This window comes from Meleagris gallopavo, chromosome 16 (assembly GCF_905368555.1).
Source record: "Meleagris gallopavo chromosome 16, MGAL_WU_HG_1.1, whole genome shotgun sequence".
Lineage (NCBI taxonomy): Eukaryota > Metazoa > Chordata > Aves > Galliformes > Phasianidae > Meleagris > Meleagris gallopavo.
Window position 1 is genome coordinate 8,117,028 of NC_139419.1, and position 20,832 is coordinate 8,137,859.

Here is a 20,832-nt window from a genome sequence, read left to right on the forward strand (position 1 = left end):
ACGCTTCTCATGATGCGTTGCAAGTTTCTCTCCTAGTGCTGCTTTTTGATGTGGGATGCCTGAGAAAAAAAAAACATCCTTGACGACCTTTCAAAAGTCTCTGACACCATCAGGAGTCTGCGTGACTTTTTCATGCACCCCCAAGCAGTGCTGCAGGTTCTCTTGGCAGCCAGAGCTGCTTTTGATCTTCTGTTTTCTTTTCACCTGCTGTTCTGGAATTCCACTTTTTTGGCACTTAGATGCAATGAGGTCTGCTTAAACAGAGGAGGGAACACAGTGCTAATATTTTAGTCCTGGCACAAAGAAAAGATTTTCTGTAGAAGGGAAAAAAATAACAAAACAGTCTGCTCTCAGTACTGAAGCCTGGTTTTATTTATATATGGCATAAGCATGCTGCTTTTTCTTTTTTCCTAGCTGAAAAGCTCGACCTTTGTTTTAATTGTCTCCAAATGTGTCATTGGCCTTAACTTGAAAAAAGAAAAAAATAAATCAAGCTACCAGGTGCTCATGCATTTTGCTTTCTTTGCAAACTTCAGCTAGGAGCTGAACGTTCCTTGTGGTTATGCACAAAAAGCCCAATGCATCATGGAAAGATCTGTCTGCAGCACCATGCTCACAGCCATGTGCTCAATAGACCACATAGCTTTGTCTCATTGAGATCACAGTGTCATTTCTTTTTTTTTTTTTTTAATCTGCCATGCCTAATCTGTCTTGATCATCATTAGTATTTATATAGAGTAGAGCATACTTACTTAATTCACAATATCAACTCAAATTGTATTGCAGATCAGGTGCCAGTAAGAAAGCACAAGAAGCCAAGCGTAACAGCAATGAGGTATTTCATTGCCTTGACAAAAGGGATTTCTTTGCAGTGCCTGGATGTTTGACTTTTTTTCATCCATTAGTAAAGAATCTGTAGCCTGATTTCTAAAAAGAGTCCATAAAAGATGAAGAAGTGGGAGATTCATGAGGTTCTACTATACTTCAAAAACAGACGGGTAATTTTTTATTCTCTCACGAAGGATGACCTTGGCTGTTGTGGTGCCACATCAGCACTTCGGCATGATTTCTGCCTTCCCCTGGCAGCCCCCTTGTTTTGGGCAGCCCTCAAGCTACGTGGTTTCATGCCAGGTTCCTAATGCCGCTCTAGAGGAGTCTCAGTCCCATATTTGTTAACACATTAATATGATCCAAAACGGTGCTGCTGTGGTCCCTGCTGGGTCTTTTGTCAGTCTGCCCAAGTGGAAATGAAAAGCTGCTTGAAATGCAGCAGGAATATGACACGGTCCTGCACTATAAATAAATAAAAATAGAAGAAAAATATATTCCTCTACCCTGAGAAGAGAATGATGGTTTGGACACCAAGAACATCAAAGGTGTTAAACAGCTGGTAGTGCCAAATCTTGTGATACAAGATGTGTTGCTAGTTTTGCTCAGTTCCTGCAGGTTTGGGTATTGTCAAGACTTGCATCTTTGCAGCCCAGCCCTACAAGAGCCACTTGCAGGGACTGCTCGCATTCCCACTGCCATAAGCAGCTGGCAGCAAGGCCACAGAGCAGCCACAGCCTCAGGCACTTCAGTACTGCATAGTGCAGAGCCCTCAGGCTGGAGCAGTATTTCACTCACGTATTAATGAGCTATAATAATTTAGTTCTCTGCTTCTCTAATTGTTCTGTTTTTCTTTTTTTTTTTTCATAAATAGACCGTGCATAAAAGATTTCACTAGAAACATAAAGTAGATTTTAATGCGATCTCATTTATGAACGTCTATCGCTGGGTACATATGGCCAGGAAATGAAAGTCTTCTTACAACAGATTAATAGCCAAGATCAAATGTTTCACTTTCTAATAAAGTCCGCCTATATGTGCTTTTAATTCCTTGCTCAATTTCAATTTAAAAGGACTTTTTTTTGTGCATTGAAAGCAAGCCCCTGCCTGCCACACCATCCCTTGGTTTCCCATCGCTGCTCACTGATGGTTTGCTTTTATTAGCAGCTGGCTCCAGCCCTGGCCCTTCAGAAGAAGAAATAACTTTTGCCTCCAGATAAAATAAAACAGGGACATGAGCTCATCGGCAGCAGGCCGTGGCCAGGGGTGGGGCAGGCAGCAGCCCCCAGAGGGACCCACTGGGCAGCACTCCCATCACCACTCGGTCACCTCCCATCTCTCTCCTGGGGTGCCAGCGCTGGGCTACTTTCTGAGCTCCACCACAGTCCCTTCTTTTTATGTGGATAAGTGCTGAATTAGTTTGCTCATTCGTTTAGCTAATTAACATAAATTACACTGGTTTCAATATAAGAACTCATTATTAGTAGCACAAATGCTATACTTTTTAATTTAGCATGCCTCTGCGTGTATGTTAATCAGTACCAAAGTGAACTTGATGCCATGTATCCAGTGAATTAAATGACACTGATTTATGCCAGCTGCCTCCTGACCCAACCTCAAAACCAAAAACTTTTTTCTCCCTGCCTTCATCCAGCCTTGAAGATGCTACAAAACAAAACCAAGGAGTACCAACAGGAGCCTAGCATGGCAGCAGTGCCACTGGTTTATTTTCAGTCCCGCTCTCTGGCCAGCACAGCTGCATGCCACACATCAGGCAGGGCTGAGGGTGTGTGACAACAGCACTGCCATAATGGGGCCCAGAATCCCCCCATCCCTCCCTTCCTCTTGCCGACTGCAGGAAGATGTTGAAGCTGCCTGCACCTGGTTGGGACAGCAGGACATCGCTCCTGAGCTCTCAGAAGAGATTTTTTTAAGAGGGAAATCCTTAAAGTGCATGCATTGCAAGGGCTGCCTGCCTTGCCCTGCTGTGCTTTTGAAGCCTGGGCATGGAAAAAGAATGGGGATGATCTGTTGGATACTCAGCACTGCATCTACCCTTAAAATGGGGGCAGCTGCAGAGCTGGCCCTGCAGCCCTTCCCTGTGCACCAGAACAAAACACAAGCTGGCCAGCAATGGTGTTGCACATTAGAGGAATATTTGTAAGACTTAAGACTTCCTTTTCTCTGCTCTAGTGTGAGAAAAGTATCACTAACCTTGATGGTGCAGCTCTCACACAAGCAGCCTGATTTCTGTTTGCCTGATGCTTTGGCTTGATTGCGGCCTGTCCTCTGCTTCCTTTTCTCTCTAGAATTCACTTAGGACTTCTGCTGAATTGACTGAATCAATAACAAAAAATGCTGATTACTTATATAATATGTAAGTTTTATATATATATATATATAGTGAAATAACCCCAAACCTATGAAAAGAGGAAACTAACACTGCAGCAGTTTGTGTCCTCTGACAATAAGATCTATGTGGTCAGTCGGGTGCCTCTGCAGAAACCTGAGCATTATCCAGCAGCTATACTACGCAAAAGCACCATTTTTTTTTTCTTTTGATGTTTGATATAAATCACATAAAACTTCAGGTCAGAACACAGTCTAAAATACACTTGCAATGCAATTCTAAGAAATCTATCCCATGTACTACACACCCCAGTGTGTAGTGTACACACCTCAGCATCAGCCACGTAACTTGACAACATCTGTAAAGAATGCACTCATCATGTAGGAAATGATGGCACCATGTCCATGCCTTTTCCTGTCCTGAGCACTTAAAAATAAGGGGGCAAGTGGAAACAGCTCAGATGCATGCCAGGAGCACAGCGTGGGGGATTTCAGTTGTCTTTCTTTTCCTCTACTAATTCCTAAGTCTGCAGCCTTCAAGTGCTGCGATGGCCTGAGGGCTCTGTGCAGGTACACACAAACCTCAGCTGAACAATGCTGAGCAGCACAACATTCTCTCTGTTACACTTCTGGCCGTGCTGGGATGCAGCCTCCCTTACCTCATCCTTGCAAAGGCGTTCGGTGACGTGGGGTAGCAGGAGCACCTCAGATAACCTGTTCTCATTTGGATTTCACCAAAGCCAGGGCTGGAAGCACATTTTAACACATACATGTTAGGGAAACAGCAGTCAATACACTGATGAAAAGGCTTCCTTTTTTCAGACAGGTTTCAACACGAGCTTGTGAGTTTTGCTTACTATATATGACTTCTTAACTACAAAACAAAGATGAGTGACAGTGTTGTCATGGCCAAACAAAGCAGGGAGCTGTGCACCAGGCAGCACAGCACCAGGACAAGATGGCCTTGCATCAGTTTGCTGTGCTGAAGTCTTTGTGCTGCTGTGTTTAAATTTTTTACTCCAAAAATAAGGAATTAGCAGACTCTAGGCATTATTTCCATTTGCTGTCCATGTGTCCTGTGCTGGACTAAGGCAGGCTTCATGCCCAGTATAAGGTGATACAGATCAGATTGGGGGTGGAGGAAATCTTGTTTTCTATCTGAGAATGTACTCAGCTGAGCAAAGTCAGATTATTTAATTCCTCCCTTGCTTTGCATAACATCACTGCCTGAAGGAGGACTGAACGCCAGTAAGAATGAAGCGTAACGTTGAATCTCACTGTTTCTTCAGATGTAACAAAATGCTCTTAACTACAAAAGCCTTTTTCATTATCTGAGCTTTCATCTAATATTAATGACCCACCCTAGAGAATTACAAGCATGGCTGAATTGCCAGCACCTGGCTCACAGCATCTGTGTGTGGGTAGAGCTGGTGTCACTTGCTGGCATTATCTCACATTATCTTACATGGAGACAACACTTTAAGAATCAGCACTGAAATGTGTGTCCAGCCAGTTACATAGGTGCCTCATATTTTGTCATCGGCAGCTCTAAGTTTGGTCTGAATTTTAAGATATGGATTAGAGGATAAAAGTGAAAGGTTTTGTGGACCCAAGCCAAGTGTGGGTCACTGTTCAGAGCTTCCAGCTGCCATTGTATTTCCAGTGATTTTCAGCATTGCATTTATATTCCAACAAAGGTGCAGTTTAGAAAACATTTTGGAAATGCAAGCTCATGTTGCAGTTCCTTCACGCACACCATGTGTTGCAGCATGGCATCCTCTCTGCTGCCCCCACCAGCATCAGCACTCATTTAGCTGCAGATAAATGAAACATTACTGAACTGACATTCCTTATGAAGGTCTGAATCATGATGAGTGGGTTTATGCAAGGCCGTTCCAGCAGGTATGCCCTTTCCTTTTTCTGTTCTTGCACTTTGAGCCCCATTCCTCTACTAGCACACCAGGAGCTTTCTCAAGACCCTTAATTTGAGGACATTGGGTGCATACCTGACAGATGCCCATCAACACCTGTGTGCAGTTGATGCACAGTTTTTAGGCAGTTCATCCTCTTTCATGTAGCCGAGTGCTACAACAGCCCATCTGCATCTTGTGGCTGCAGCCCATTACACAAATATTGAGTACCCAATTAGGTTGCCCAAGCACACTGAGTGATTTGGCTTTTTCCCCACGATGGCTATTGTCAGCAGGGCACAGCCAGCAACGACAGAGCAGCCGCCTCCTGCAGCTCCTGCTGTGGGCTCTCCGTGCTGGCAGGAGGCTGACCAGTGCCTCCCTGAGAAATGCACAACGGTGTTGGGCCTGACAGGAGATCCTGGCACAAAACCCACATCTAATGAGAAAGAAACAACTGGTTTGCCAGGGAGTTCTTACTTACAGTTGATCAGCTCCTCAGGAGGTTGCATCATGCTGTCCCAGGCCCAGTTCGCAGTTTTGGTTCTATAGATACCTGCAAACACCAGTGGTTCCCAGCTGGCTTTGGGCAGCAGTCACTTCATGACAGAAGAGGCAAACTCTCCTGCTGACAAAAACAGGTGCCTGGCATGAAGTAACCTGGGAGGAGACAATTTCCCCATGAGCAAACAAAGGTGGTGGATCCCCCAGCACAGGATTCACTGCATCCCAAAGAGCTCCCTAAGCCTGCTTCCCTGCTGATGGACATTTACATACGTTGCTTGTAAGAGCCTCCAGTACTACAGGGAGTGACTCTTCAGTTATTGGAGTTTTCAGCTGGCCATGATGCATTTTTACTGCAGGTTCTTCTTTCCTGTGTAGTTTCAGAGTGGCCATCCCAGCACACATTGCAGGTAGGAGTGCTATATCTGCAGGGTTTCACATGGTGAGGCAGAGGTCAAGGATCTTCCCTGAATCTGGTGGCAGATGAAGAAATATTTCTAATCTCGTTCATATCTCAGGCTCATTCCCCGCCTGCTGCATCACTCTCTGCCTGTTTTCATAAGGCACAAGAGCTATTTTTAAAAGTCAATTTGGTTTTATTAGTGACAAGGACATAGACAAATACCCTGAACTCTTTGGTTCCCTGTGGGAAGAGCTTTGATTCAGAATCTTGCCATTTATGGGCAGAGTCAAAACTAGTTCCCAAAAGGGAAATGACATCTTTTAATATTACTTTTCCCCAGGACCCACAGAGTTGGGTTCCTGCTGGGTGGGAGAATATAAGAAATCCAGAAAAGATGCTTCCTTGTAGCCCTGCTCTGTCCAAGCTTCCAAGCCCTGCTCAGCTTCCCCCTGTGCACATGCTGGGACTCCTCCATACAGCATAAATCTGTCTCTTCCACAGGACCCATGCATGGTCCCAGGGGTTGCCAAACAGCCCCTAAGGCCAGCAGAGCAAAATCAGATTTGGGAGCTGCACAGTGCAGGGGAAAAGATCATTATTTTTCATGAGCTGATTGTGGATGCTCTCATGAGAGAGCTGCTGCTTCCAGGCCTAACCCTGCACACTGCAGAACCTTTGTAGGACAATGCATCTGTAGAAAAATAGCACTGAATCCATGCTCTTTGTGCTACAAAAACTTATTTTAATTCTTTCACTTTTGAATAAAAGGGATGAAAGAGAATATAAAGAAATATAAACCATTTTCATTCCTCAGTGAATCCTGAGGCTTTCCCATTCAGAGGAGCAGGAAATGACTTGGTGCCACCTTATAAGAAGTTAACCAACATTTAAAGGCTTGTTGTTCAAAACAAAAGCCCCCCAAAACCCCAACAACTTCCGTGGCTTGGTTTCCTCAAGTACTACTTAACTGCACGCTCTTCAGCAACCAGACCTGACATTCACATGCATTATGTGAAGCCACAAAAAGCTGTGGCTTTCTCCAAGCTGTATTTTGAGGGGGGAAATAATATAGGAAGCTTTCTTCCTGTGAGCTATTAACATGAAGCAAATGCATCTGCCTTCCCCATGGCAAGGAGCAATGTCTCTACGCGACCGCTCACCATTGTGTTTAGCCACCTGGCCTAACGTTGGGCTGAGGGAGGGTGGGCGGATGGGTGGAGGGCTCACCACCCTGGAATTTGGGTAACGTTCATATGTTTATGCTGTACTTACAATTATTGTCATTGGTCTCCAGCACATCTTTGCTTTTCAGTCTTGAGAACAGGATGGGAACATTTTCCTTCAGCTATTCTCCCTCAGACAACACAGGCGATATTGAGGCCCTTAGCCTTGCTCCTGGGTTTTGAAGCAGGCCTTTTGGAATATAGTTTAATTTCTGCTTTAAGAAAGCATGAAAGACAAAAAGAAAAAAAAAAGACAATTTTAATTTCAATGCAACAAAAAATTAAATCTTCCTGATGCCAAATGGGAATTGTAGACTATTTCCTTCTTTCCCCTTCTCATCTTTCAGCTCCAGCTTAACCTACAGAAGTGTGTCATGTTTCTCCATTTAACCACTGAACAGAGACATCAGAGTCCAGATTAAAATACAAATGGAAACATAACCCTCACTGCACACAGCTCTGTAACACGGAACTTCTCCAGGAATGTTTCACAGCCGTTTTCTATTTTCCCAAACACTCCCTATTTATGACTAAAAGCTGATTCCCATTTCCTCAAACAACACTGTAATGCAGTAAAGCCTTTGTTCTCTTCAACGTAACTAAAAAGACAGAGAGGGAAAAAAAATAACCAGGAGCACAAATTCCCATCTATAGGCATCTTTCCCACATTCCAGTGTGGAATATCTCAGCGACTTATATCCTAATTTGCTGCTGCTGTGCAGTTCCTACCTCCTCATGATAGGAAACATATATATCCTTTACAGTGCAATAATACCTCTGTCTGATAAAGCAATAAATAATGGGAGATTTAACAATATGTGGCCTTTCCTCCTGCCCTGCAGTTTAGGTTTTGATGCTAATATGTATGCACTTGATTTACTGCCTTGATTTTCTGCCATTTTGAGGAACTCCTACAGCAGGAGGATGAATCTTCCTTACCTGAATGCTCTGTGCATCTGCCATCCAAGCAGCAAGCAGACTGCCTTGCAGGGATGCAGCACAGAGCAGCAATGCAATATGAATACACATTGTATGCAAAACCCAGCAACAGCTCAATGCCAAGAGGAGTTAAGATAAGTTGTACCGAACAAGGGATCAAAGCAGAAAAAGAGAAGTAAATTACGTCCTTTTTCAAGAATGAAGGGTTTATTTAGCAGTTCCTAGCAATATATCAATTAGCAGCTTGCACTGATCTCCAAGATGGTGAAAATGTCCAGAGAAAGAAAGGGGTGAAGCCAGGAGCAGTTTCCATTGCACAGGCAGTGCTATGGCATGTGTGCACTGAGGACAAGTCCAAGGTAAAGTGCAGATCCAAATGCTCTAGAAGTGCCAGCCTAGGAGGCAGGGTGGCCTTGAAGACACTGCTAACAATCCAGATAGATATGGAGTCAGTCAGTGACCGCTGCACTGTGTCAGGTAAAGCATAACCTAAATTCATATAACATGCTTCACATCTGTATGGAAGTAGATAGACTTTGCTGTAAGGTCTCAACAAGCTAAATGAGCACAATAATAGCACATAAAGAATGGAGGAGAGAACAAGAGAGCAGAAGTCATGAGCTAAAATGATCACAGATGAAAGTCAAGAGCCTCGGGCAAGCAGCTGCAGGCTGCTCTGTGCCACATCCACAGGACATATTTATCTCCAGAACAACAGCCTCTCTTCCATGCCTGAACTACCCTGCCAGGAACTTCGCTCCATATGTGTACATTTATTTGTACCAAGATTATATAAAGTATATACACATAGTGGGTATTGTGGAATAAAACCCTAGGCCAAAACTGGGAGAAAAGCAGCTTGCTGTGTGCCTGCCTTGGAGGAATGGGACCCTAGAAGGCACAAGTTCTCATATGGAACTTCGTTACCATATGCAAGAGCAAATCCAAATGCTTGCAGGCGATCTGATTAAAAGCAGACACTTGAGCCTCACAAAAAAGCAAACATTAAACTGTTCCACGTTGTACACAAACATAAACAGCCTGGCAATGAAATCCACCTCAATCTCTGAGCATGCAATCTCTTCCCAAACTCAGCACAGATAAAAACAAGTTTCCATCACAAGGGCAACCTCACACAGCTCTGGCTCTAGGGAACTTATTTGCTTCTTTCCATCAACCAAAGAGAAGGAATTGTCTCAGCCTCCCCCAGCCTAGGAGCTGTGTTGATGGCCACACGAGAGCTGGGTTCCAGCGAATGGGTACATGAAGCACAGGGCTCTGCGGGTACACAAAGATGTCACAGGGCACTTGTGCATGCAAATACCAGCATTCCTGCTGAGCTGCATGCTCGCATAGGACACATAATTGCAAATAGGCATTATTTAGGTTTCTGATGTCTTTGTTCAGCTAAATGTCTCAGTACCAACCTGCATAACGCGGGATGTGAGTAGCTCCACTGGGACAGGTTGGTATGCTTAAGGCCATCAGGATTTGTGCAGCTTGGTGCAAGCAACCCAGGGAAGAGAAGGGTTTGTCCTTAAATTCAGTGTGACCTAGAGGTGTGATATTGTATGGAAGCATACAGCACAAGTGTTTCCTTTACGATGCAGATATCCTAAAAGACAGATGGAAAGAAAAAATGACTTAATGTAACATTTCTATCAGAGAGCCCCACTAGAACCCTCCAGTCTCAGAACGTTACACAGAAGGCATCAGCGCTATCTTTTCCTGTATTTGGCAAGTTAGCAGTACATTTTTCACACAACCCTGATGAAGCACTGGTATGAGAAACCGGTGCTTGCAGAAAGCCAGCTTCTGTGATTGCACATCCCCAGAAACCGTACCACGAACTGTGCACTGTGCTGATAAAGAAGCTGAGATTTTGAATTCTTGGAGCACCAATTGGTGATAGCAAGGAACCTTAGAGAAGTGCTTTTCTATTGAGGTTATGTTATGGCATGCCCTAGATAGCTGCACGTGCATCCCTCTCTCTGCAAATGAGAGCAATGAGTGGCGGTGAGATCCCACTGATCTGCAAGGCAGCCAGTGCCACAGCCCGACATCGATGCCAAGCATTCTTAAAGCAAACCCACAGCCAGGGCTGTATAAATACACCTGCTGCAACAAAGACCAGCAGGGAAAATGACACGGCTTTTTTTTCCTCCTGAATGCCGTGTCTGGAGCAGGTGTAGTTCAAAGTTTAATCTCAGGCATCATCACTGAGGCTGCAGAGGAAGCTGGATATTCACAGCAGCACATCCCAAAAAATTGAGGATAGCTATATTCAAGCACAACAGGAAAAGCACATTGAAGTACAAATGGGAAACTGTTCATCGAGCAAGAGCACCTTAGCATCGTACAATCATTAAGGTTGGAAAAGACCTCTAAGATCATCTAGTCCAACTGCCCACCTATGACAAATATTGCCCACTGACCCACGTCCCTCAGTGCCATCTCTGCTGTTCTTGAACACCTTGAGGGATGGTGACCCCACCACCTCCCCGGGCAGTCTGCTCCAATACTTCACCATTCTGAGAAGAAGTTTTTCCTATTATCCAACCCAAACCTCCTCTGGCACAACTTGAGCCCATCACCTCTTCTCCTATCACTGTTAACTAGAAGAGGCTGACTCCCATGTCACCACAACCTCCTTTCAGGAGTTGTAGAGAGCAGCAGGGTCCCCCCTGAGCCTCCTCTTCTCCAGACTGAACAACCACAGTCCCCTCAACTGCTCCTCATAAGACTTGAGGGACAAAATTCAGCCATCCCTCCCACTACCTACATCCTGGTGGTACACGGGCTGCTTTTTGAAAAGCAGGAAAACACAGCAAGCAACATGGCTTGGGACACGAAGACAAGAACCCATCATGTACCTCTGCCTCCTAAAGCCAGGCATTCTGTAAATATGGCTGAGTACAAGCAACCCCCTTTGCCTGGCCAGTGGCTCTGTGCTCTCTTACTGAGCTGACAACTGATTTTCACCCCCAATACACCTGTAGAAATACTGTCTACTCAGTTACAAGGATTTTCACAGTACTGTCATTGGTAAAAATGTTCTGTGCAGTGAAAAAGACACAGAGATACCCTCAAAGCACGCTTTCCTCCATCCTGTGGACAGTTCTTTTGTTAATAATTTTCTCAAGAAAAATGAGACTGCAAATGATTTTTAAATTGTTCTCAACGGTATACAAGTACTTCATTTTTTGCTGACAGCTTTAATTATTCAGCCTTGCTCAAGCCCCAGATTAAACATAATCACAGGAAAGGACTTCCAGCACCAGCAATAATAGCCAATTGTGGAGATGGCATGTTCAAATCAGCAGTGAAAAACAGCTTACACTCTCTGACCTCTACCCTGAGAAATCCTACTGTTGCTACAGTTGCTACCCTGAGCAGAGCAGTATTTCTGTTAGCAGGTTGTGAGAGAAAAGGAAAACACCACCTTTCCTTGAATCATTATCGTAGTTCCAACTTGTTGTATCTTATCAGTGGACTGAGTACTCACTTACAACACAAATCCATTGAAGAGGTAATTTTTTTGTTGTGACACACTTGGCATACATTTCTCATTTGCTCCCATACAGAGGCTGTGATTCTTTAGCATCTTTTAGTCTTATATAAAATAAAGTCTATAAAATAAATTCAAACTGGAATGTGACATAGGCAATGGCTGTGCCATAGTCTCCCTTTGGCGTAATCATCTTGTTGGATTTTTACAGCACTTCCTACCTTAAGTTTTTAAATCTAGCTTTGAAAGTTGTGGATGAAAACAGCAATACCATGCATTTCCTTGGACCTATACCTAGACACACTTTGGTCCTCATTTCATTCTCCCATTTCTGCTTCAGAACACCATTCCCCACACCTGTATTTCTGCCTGCATGCCGTTTCCTTTTCTGCCTTCCAGGAGTGCCTTCCTATCTACCTCCCTTGGAACCACTGGGGGCCATCATTAGTAGCCCCTGCACAGTGACAGAAAGAGGATCTGTTCATTCGATTCTCCTGCCAAAACTGGGGACTCCAGAGTCGGGAAAAAGAGGAAGACTGCAGTTGGGTCATCACCAAGAGGAAGCCCTCCTAGAGCAGCAGGACACCAACCCAAATAGCTCCTCAAGCAGCCGCACAGTCACTTTCCAGCAGAGGTCTAGAAGAACAGATCAGCTATTGAGCTCTGCAATAGCAACACAGGCCCTTTGGTGTCCTGTCTCCATCTACCAAAACTACAAATCACATCTGCACTTACAGATATATTTTACCACCAAATGCAAAACTGACATTTCTTTTTTAACACTTATGAGAGATTAAGAAAAATAGAACTTCCACTTTTCCTGCTTTTGGGATGAAGCTTTTCAAGTCATCTCAGCTTTTTTGATAGATTTATTACTTGCAATGTGTTGGAAGGTAAAAAACGCAGTCCTGAGCCTTTGGACACTGTACCCAGGAGGATGGAAACCCTCCAAAATGATCCCAAATTTAGAAGTGACCCATGACAAGGAAGAAAATCAAAGCCCAAATGTGAACGTTGCTAAGGGACACGAAGATAAGAACTCATCATGTACCTTGCTGAGATGGGGTTTGAGAGTCATAGTGACAGGATCTTGGTTTGGATAGAGCCAGCAGCTGAGGAGCCCTAAGCTGGTTGGAAAGAGGATATCGCCTTGACTGGAAGGAGTACAGGACCTTACAGCATCTGAGCCAGTTCCTACCTTGCCCACAAATATTTCCTTAAGTGATTTTCAGTAAGGGAGAAGCTAAATGACCAGGCTGAAAAATAATTAAAAGCTAAGGATAAATGGAAAGATGAACGTGGTGAGAAGCAGGACCTCGCCAGTTCCATTTGTTGAAAAGTTCAGTCTGGTTCCTGTCTGGCAAAAGTCAGAAACACCAGCTGGGAAATTCACTTAGTTAAGAAGAGAAGGAAGAGTAAGAGTAAGTAATTAAGGTCCACATTATCCTTTGAGGTTAGCATCTACTTTAATTAGCTCGTTTGATCTCTACTTTCTCCTTTAATCTGAGTAGTTTTGAAAGCATTATTACAAGACATGGGTCTCTGTTCTGGTTTACCTCTTGGCTCTACTGTTTATCCAATTAATTTATTCGCTATGTATTTTACATTCCTTTGTCTCTATTTACCAATTCTCCCTCTCAGCACTGTTTGGTCTTTCTGCCTGTGCTCTCAGCTTCCCCCCTGCACAATGCATTTGTGTTTGGGCTGGTGCATTTTTAGGGAAGGAATTTCCAATGCTTCTCTCGAAAGCGTTGAGCCCTGTTTTGGTTATTTTAAAGCACAGTAGTTCTCATTTTCCAGGTGCTAAAGGCTACCAGTGTAAGGATTCAAAACAGAGGCACCGTAGGTCTCTGCACCAAACCCACCTTTGTTTACTGCCCCACCACGTTCTGTGCACTCAGGAAGGACAGTGGTTCTAAAATCCAGATGCACTCTCAATATTAAAATGAGGCCCATTGGATTTTATTAGTAATTTTCTATTTTGTTAGCAATTTCATGCTGCCTATTAACATTTGTATTTAATATATTTATCATTCATCACAAAAGAATGATCCTATCAGCACTTTCCATGTAGTACTACCAAAAAAAAAAAAAAAAAAAAAAGAACACCACTGTTATCCCTTATTGTGCTGTTCCCATGCACTTACAGACAGCATTTTCTTCCCTCCCACTCACAGTTAGCGCTGCCCAAGAGTTCAAGGCACGGCAGTTTGGAAGGTGTCACACAAAACAAGCTCAAGGGAACAAAACCAGGAGATGAGATCTTTGCAGGCAAAGCAGAGCAACTTTCATATACAGGAACGTCCTGTTGAATCTAACTGAAAGTGATGTGCTTCCTAGTAGGATTTTTTTTCCTCCAGGTACCAAACAGAATTTAACAGAAATCCTTTTGTTATCAATTTTAATATTTTTAAAATATTGCCAAGAGTCAATACCATCCTTCTTCAGTTTGACTTTTAACTGAAAATTCAGATCGATTAATTGCAGTGAAATCTCTAATGAAATATCTATTCTAAAATCTGTTCTAATTGATTCATCTCTTAGTAAAGACCGTATGATAGTTTCTTCAAGAGACATTCACGCATGCAGATGCATTTACAAACTACATTGAATGCAGAATTTAAGATGGAAGCCTTATATTCCTGTTCATTATGAGCAGGGGAATGTAGGTCAGACTTTTGGATATATTCCATGATCTCTAAACTCATTTTTCCCCTTTTTAGTTCTTTTTCACCCTGGAACTCATTACGGGATACAACATAGTAGCACCAAGAGATGGCAATTAGCAGTGATGTCCCCAGGAGGTGCACCATGCTGCTTGGGATGCAAACTGCCTGTGATACTTGCATTGCACTGAGCCCTGTGCTAGTCAAGTATGTGGTATTAATATTGAGGAATAAATCACTGTGATATACTGCAATATCTTGAAAAAAAAAAAGAAAAAAAAAAAAGGCCAAAAATGTTTGTACTATACATCAGGGCAAGTTTTCACCTTGCTGGTCCATTTGCATTTATAACATTTTATACGCTTTGTAATCCTGCTTTCACTTTCACATCTGGGATACTAGCCTGGCTTCCATTCAATCCAGGGACCATCAAGAGAAAGAAAGGGGTAAATCTTCTGTGTAGGGCCCACAAAATTACCCTTATCCTTTGATATATTAAAACCAAAGTGCTGTAAATTTCTGTTGTCATGGAGATATTTTCCATGCCATACCATGATTGGTTGTCTGAATTCACTTTCCTTTGGGTTTTCCAGCCTAATTAACTGTTATATTTTTTACCAGTAGAGTGGAAAAACCCACATGAACAGTTTCTGATCTGTGACTGCATCCCTTACAGAGCAAATTTCATTTTCATATACTATTAAAGGCAAAATGTGTAAGCTTGGCTTGTATTTATAGAGCAGAACCTACTTAGGAGTGGTGGGAGAACGCAGTAATGCTCAGGCAGAAGTCAAGCGTGATCAGGTCAGAACATAGTTATTTATATCTCCATAATGCAAAGCAGTGTAACCCCAGTTAAGCCTACACACGATGTGCTCCAAGGGCAGAGCTGTACCCACAAGGTGCAGGGGCTGTGAGCACAGCAGGCAGAAGCAGCAAACTGGGCTCCCTCACCTGGCTGAGATTCAGTGATCCCAAATCAACACCTGGAAACAAATTCATCTGGAGCCACAAAACAGAAAAGCACCTCTTGGCAAGGCCCAAAGCAGACCGGCATCAAGTCAAAAACACTGTTTACTTACACACTTGTTTTCCTAACCCTCCTGTCACTGGATTGTCCAGACTTTATTTTGGAGCCTAAGGATGACTGAATCCGTCAGACTGGGAGAAAGGGCAATCCCCCTCATTTCAGTCATATCCCCACGATATTTTAGGCTACTGGTATCCTTCCAAGTGCCAGACACAAAAAGTTTAACACCGCGTGGTTGGATGCTGTTTGAAGAAAACGACTGGTGTTAAAGGCCCATCCGTGTCCAATCCCTAGTGATTGGTTGATAATAAATTCAAAAGAATTTATCTCCTGCAAAGCAGGCAGGCCTTGAGATCAGCTTCCTGTACCTTTTTCAAATTATAGCATCTTTGATGTACTTCCCTTCCTGCCTTTGAAATTTGGAGTCCATTGGTAAGGAACTGAATGATTTGGTACTGAATAGACTCTCTCCCCTCGCTCCCCCCTAAGAGGATTAGCATCAGGTCTTAATTTACTAATGGACTAGAGATATCCATTAAGGTAGCAATTAATTCAGTGCTAAAGTGCCTGTATGACAGAACCACGCTGAGTGCACGCGGAAAAACACTGCAAGTGACGTCTCACCAGTAAACATCACAGGGCTAGGGAAGAAAAGTTAATTTAACAAAGAAATAATGAGGCACTTTATTCCTCTTCTGCATCTCTCTGTCTAATTGCAGCATTTGACCACAGTCTTACACTCAATTTTGAATTTCTGGATGGGCGTCTTTCAGAAATGGAGCAGAGCCGGCTCACACCAGCACAAACAGCAGCAGCTCCGTCCCAGCTTGGCAGCACGCAGTTGGCAGCACGGCCGGGCGCCGGCGCTCCTCCCAGCTCCCACAGCAGCTCCCAGCTTTGAGCTTTGCGTTGAGGCGAGCAGCTGCAGCATCACACAGCGGCACTGCGGATGAGTTCACGTGTGCCCCACCCTACAGCATCTCACATCCATCCTGCCCAAAAGCAGCCTGTCCTGCAGCTCCAGGGCCAGCAGCACGTTTGGTCGTTCCCATCAAATCTGTCTTCAGGTGCTTGAGAAGATGTCTTCAACTTGAAAGCCAGCACTGCTCTTTCAAATGAAGCTGTGCATTCATCACGCCGCTGTGCAGCTGCTCTGTTGGTGTATTTTAAAAGACAGGACATGTGCTCCTCACATTTCAGATACCCTCTGCTGATTGAAATTAGCCATCCTTCTGAAAATAATTGCTGCCAGTGGCAATTATTACAATTAAAATGTTTACTAATGGTTTGCAATGCTCAGACTAAGCTAGGTGCCGTGTGCCAGGTCATAGATGAACTAATTAGAGATTATTTAGAGGCACTTCTTAGTTCATAAATTAAGCACCTTTCCAGCTCTGTTCATTTGTAAGGTATCCATCGCATTCAAATGAGAAAGACAAAAGAGCAATGGAGCAGTTCGTGCTTGCAGCTGCTCAAAGAACCGTGACGTGATCAGAAATTTTTTTTTAAATGCTAGATTACTGATTTCAGGAACACACCAGCCTATTTAAATAAACACACCAAATTAATGAGGCATAACAATTACGTGAGTTCAGGGTTAGCTAACATGAGTTTTCCAATGGACTTGGTGCAGCTTAATTTGGATGAAGAAGCTGGGCTGCAGAGGATACTGCAACCTTGAAATAAACTGCACCAAATTTCTACTGCTGGGTTTTTGGGCGCTGTTGATACTCATACATATGGCTTTTATCATCACTTGTGCTTCAACTCAAGAGCAAGCATGAACAAGATTACCAATAAGCAGATCGCTCTTGATGGTGAAATGTTGCAGAGAATGAGTAAGAACTGTGGTTTGATTATCAACAGGACAAGGACTTCATTCTGTATACCAGGATGAACAGGATGATGTGGGTGCTCAAGTCTCAGCATTACTCACAATGCTCATCAGCAACTGTTCAAATAGGGTAAAGGAATTACTGAGCTAGGTATAGAGACAGCGAAGTGCTTCTGGCTGCTTACTCTATACATACAGTAACATCTGTTGTTACTTGGTCTGTAAGCAACTCATCTTGCTTGGTCTGTAAGTAACTCATCTGCAAGAGGTTTCTTGAGCTGAGATGTTTCTGTTCACCCAGTGCCAGCTGAACGGCTTAGCTGCCTCTGAGCCAACCTCAGTATGTCCTAGAGTGCTCCCAACCTGAATTCTTTGGGAACATCTTCATCTCCAAGTCCGAGCTTCCCTCTAAAGGCAGGCAAAGTACTTGTACGTGGTGGATGTCTAAAGGTACGCAGAATAGATGTGAACCCACATTTGGGTGGGAATGCAGACTCTTTGTTATTTGTAACTCTTGGCATTATGAGCATCACTTGTTAATGACGTTCAGATGTGGCCTTACTTGAAGAATACAGTCTCACAGGCTGCAGATCAGGCATTTCAGAAAGGCCACGCTATTTTCTTCTTTAAGGCTCTTCCTGCCCTGTGGCACCTTGTCTGGAAAAGCCAAGCAGAGGCACCAGCCTTCCCACTGCAGCACTGCTCACTGCTGTAGCCTCCGGCAGCATCTCGGTATTAACACACAGCCCACACCTCCTCCTTATCAGCCTATTTATGGCTGAGTGCCATCCAGCAGCAGGGGACTTCACACCCCTTCTTTAATGCTGCACTGTAACAAAAGTAGCTCAGCTCCCAAGCACACATTTGACTTCAAAGCTCGTGTGATCCGCTGGTGACATACATACGTTAGATTGGGAATCCATGTGTCAATCAGAGCTAATAGAAGGGCTCTGTACAGTGCATCATCCCCACCAGGAGCTGGCACAGCATGAATATGCATGCAGAAGGGTGAGCATGTTTTGTACAAGTGTATTTACAGGAGATGGGCTCAGGCAGGGACTTAACATTCGAGGTGGGATCGCCTGCGATAGCCTCACAGCTAGCACTACACAGATGTGTCATGCAACAACAGCAGTAGAACAAGGTCTTCTGCTGCTTTCCGTGCCTCTTCTGGATCATGCCTTCAGATATTTTTTAGAAGTTAAAATAAGCATTAAAAGCATCAGATGCATTTTGAAATCTGGAGTTCTTGGCATTTCTCTCTAATTCTGCCGCTGTGAAGACAAAGCTTTTTCTGTTAGTTTTTTTTTTCCCCAAAACATCACTTCTTCAGTTGGAAAGAATGGATCAAAGGAGACCAGAGATGATTGATGCCTATAAATATCCTACTTAAATTCACCACAAAAAGAAAGGAGCTGCATGCTGCTTTGAGCTGCATTTACTCCTAATGCTACCACCAGCCCAGCTGAATAGGCATGGAGCAGGACAAGGAAGTCCTTCTTGAGGCTCCCAGGCTCTCATCTCCATAGTTTTAATGGGCAATTCTGGCACAATATAATGAGTACATAGTGAATAATATTTAAGAGGCCCTATGCAGGCTTACGCAAGCTACACTCAGTACTATGGTTGCTTTTTCTTGTGCCAATCAATTGCCCATGAAGTTGTGAGCTGATGTTTACCTTCCCAACACACTTATCTTGTGTTAATGGGGCAAAAGGTCGAGGAAGTTAAAAGCCTAGAGAAGATGCTGCTGCTGTGATGGCCAAAGAACAGCCTCTTCATACCTTTTAAATTCATTCTTGGTCAAGGGGGAAGTGAATAGTCCGAAGAGAAAAGCAAGACAGCTCTCATGGCACTTGGGAGGTTGTTATCTTCGTACAGCTTGTCAATTGCCATGATGTAGAGCTCATGATCAGTCTCTCTTATGTGTACAAAAAGGCACTGCACGTGGTGTCAGTAAACTCATGGCTCGTCACCCATGCGGAGGACAGCCCTCCACCCCAGCCAGCTGTTTGTCTGGGAGCACTCAGCCACATGGGAGCTCCTTTCCCAAGAAGAACTGCCCCAACACACCCATAACACAGCCCTGTGCCCCATCACCACGTGCTGCCTTTCAGCCTGCAGCAACTCAGCACTTCACAACCTGCAGCAGTCAGCAAAGCCATTTTCCTTTGGTCTGTGCTCCCTGTTTAACAACATTTTGCTTTTAAGCTTTGAGCCTCAGAAGGCCAAAACTCACCCCAGAAACATCACTGGTTAAAACCAACAGTGCAATGCACTAAGGGCAGCAGGATGGCTGCTCTTCAGAGCTTCAAAGCCACACAGCCTGCTCTCCACAAACTGTGTGCATCCATCAGACACAATCCAGGAACAGGAGACTCAGGAAGTTTAAAACATCTCCCACAAGCTTTTCCCAGTCCTCAAGGCCAAGGAAAACAAACTGGTCTCACAGTTCACAGTGAGGAGGAGAACTGAGACCAAAAAAGACCTAATTAGAGCAAAATTCAATAAGCCGTAGGCTTGTTTTATAATGAAAATGCTACCACGTTTTTGCAGCGGTGACATTACTTTCTGCCTTGAGGATTAATACAAAGCACAGAAGCATTCAGAGCTGAAGTTTTCAGCACAGCTGCCTGAAAAAAATTGCAAAGTTTGGAAGATATCAGCTTTCTGGGTCAGAATGGAGTTTTCTCACAGAGGTTTTGACTCATTTCCCTCATTTTTCTTTAACCATCAGCTCCACTTTACTCACCACACTCCTCCCAGCACCCAGCCACGGGGGTTCCCAACTACTCTACAAAAATAGCTATTATATCCCACAGCTCCCTAAGGGGACAGCACTCCTTCCCAGGTGCAACACCAAATCTGCAGGCAGAGAGCAGTCAGGTCTCGATCAGATTTAAATCAGGCATTTGTTTCACCTCAGACTCATCTGCTGTGTATGACAGTAGCTCATTTCAATGCACCTGAGCTGGGTATAATTAGCAGAGAGTATGAGATTATTCAGTTTATTATGTGAATGAGACAATAACTTTCCTATGGGTTTGCAAAACATAGCAGGATAAGAAGGTGCTAATCTGTGCTCTCAGCCCTCATCTGCCACCCCAATATTAATACAACATCTTAATATAATATATGCAATATAAATATTATATTAAAATATGTGTTAATGCAGGATAAATACTAACCCTATTTTAAATGAGAAGCTCACAACACTCACCCAACCATACACCTCCTCCTCCCAGGAAGCCCTCAGTCCCCATGACATGGGCACAGCATGACAGATCACTGAAGTACCTGAAATGCACACGTGAGTTGTTAAGGCAGAATTTCACCACTTCTCTGCAGCCCCATTCTGATCAAATTCATAGAGATGCCCCAAAATCCTATTCCCTCACACTGAGCTGTGCTTTCAGGATCACACACTGGCGATGAAAGCTTTCTTCCAGAATTGCTCAGCATGCTCTGCTCTGCCTTTTGTCTACAGGATCCCTTTCCTGCTAGCACTGAACAATCTACGTAAAGTGCTTTGTGGTATCTTGAGCATGAAAGGCATTACTTCCAGTACATTTCCATGTTATTTGGCTAGGCATGCACACGGGTGGCTGAGGCTGCCCTGTTTCATAGCTAGTGCCAGA

The 20,832-nt window shown here is 43.9% G+C and overlaps 1 long non-coding RNA gene across 3 annotated transcripts in view; it reads right to left on the reverse strand.

Annotated features, from left to right (window-relative positions):
• Window positions 1-2,917: 2,917 nt before the first annotated feature.
• The window catches only part of LOC104913389 (uncharacterized), a 115,949-nt gene continuing 98,034 nt past the window's right edge, over window positions 2,918-20,832 (reverse strand). The window contains exons 2-8 of one of the 3 annotated variants that reach the window (XR_014886798.1): window positions 20,415-20,491; window positions 9,584-9,771; window positions 7,267-7,429; window positions 5,865-6,064; window positions 5,572-5,747; window positions 3,837-3,923; window positions 2,918-3,165 (exon numbers count right to left, since the gene is read on the reverse strand). This is a non-coding gene — a long non-coding RNA (uncharacterized LOC104913389). Of the gene's footprint in view, window positions 3,166-3,836; window positions 3,924-5,571; window positions 5,748-5,864; window positions 6,065-7,266; window positions 7,433-9,583; window positions 9,772-20,414; window positions 20,492-20,832 lie in introns of all 3 variants that reach the window. The other 2 variants (XR_014886800.1, XR_014886799.1) reach the window with 2 other exon arrangements.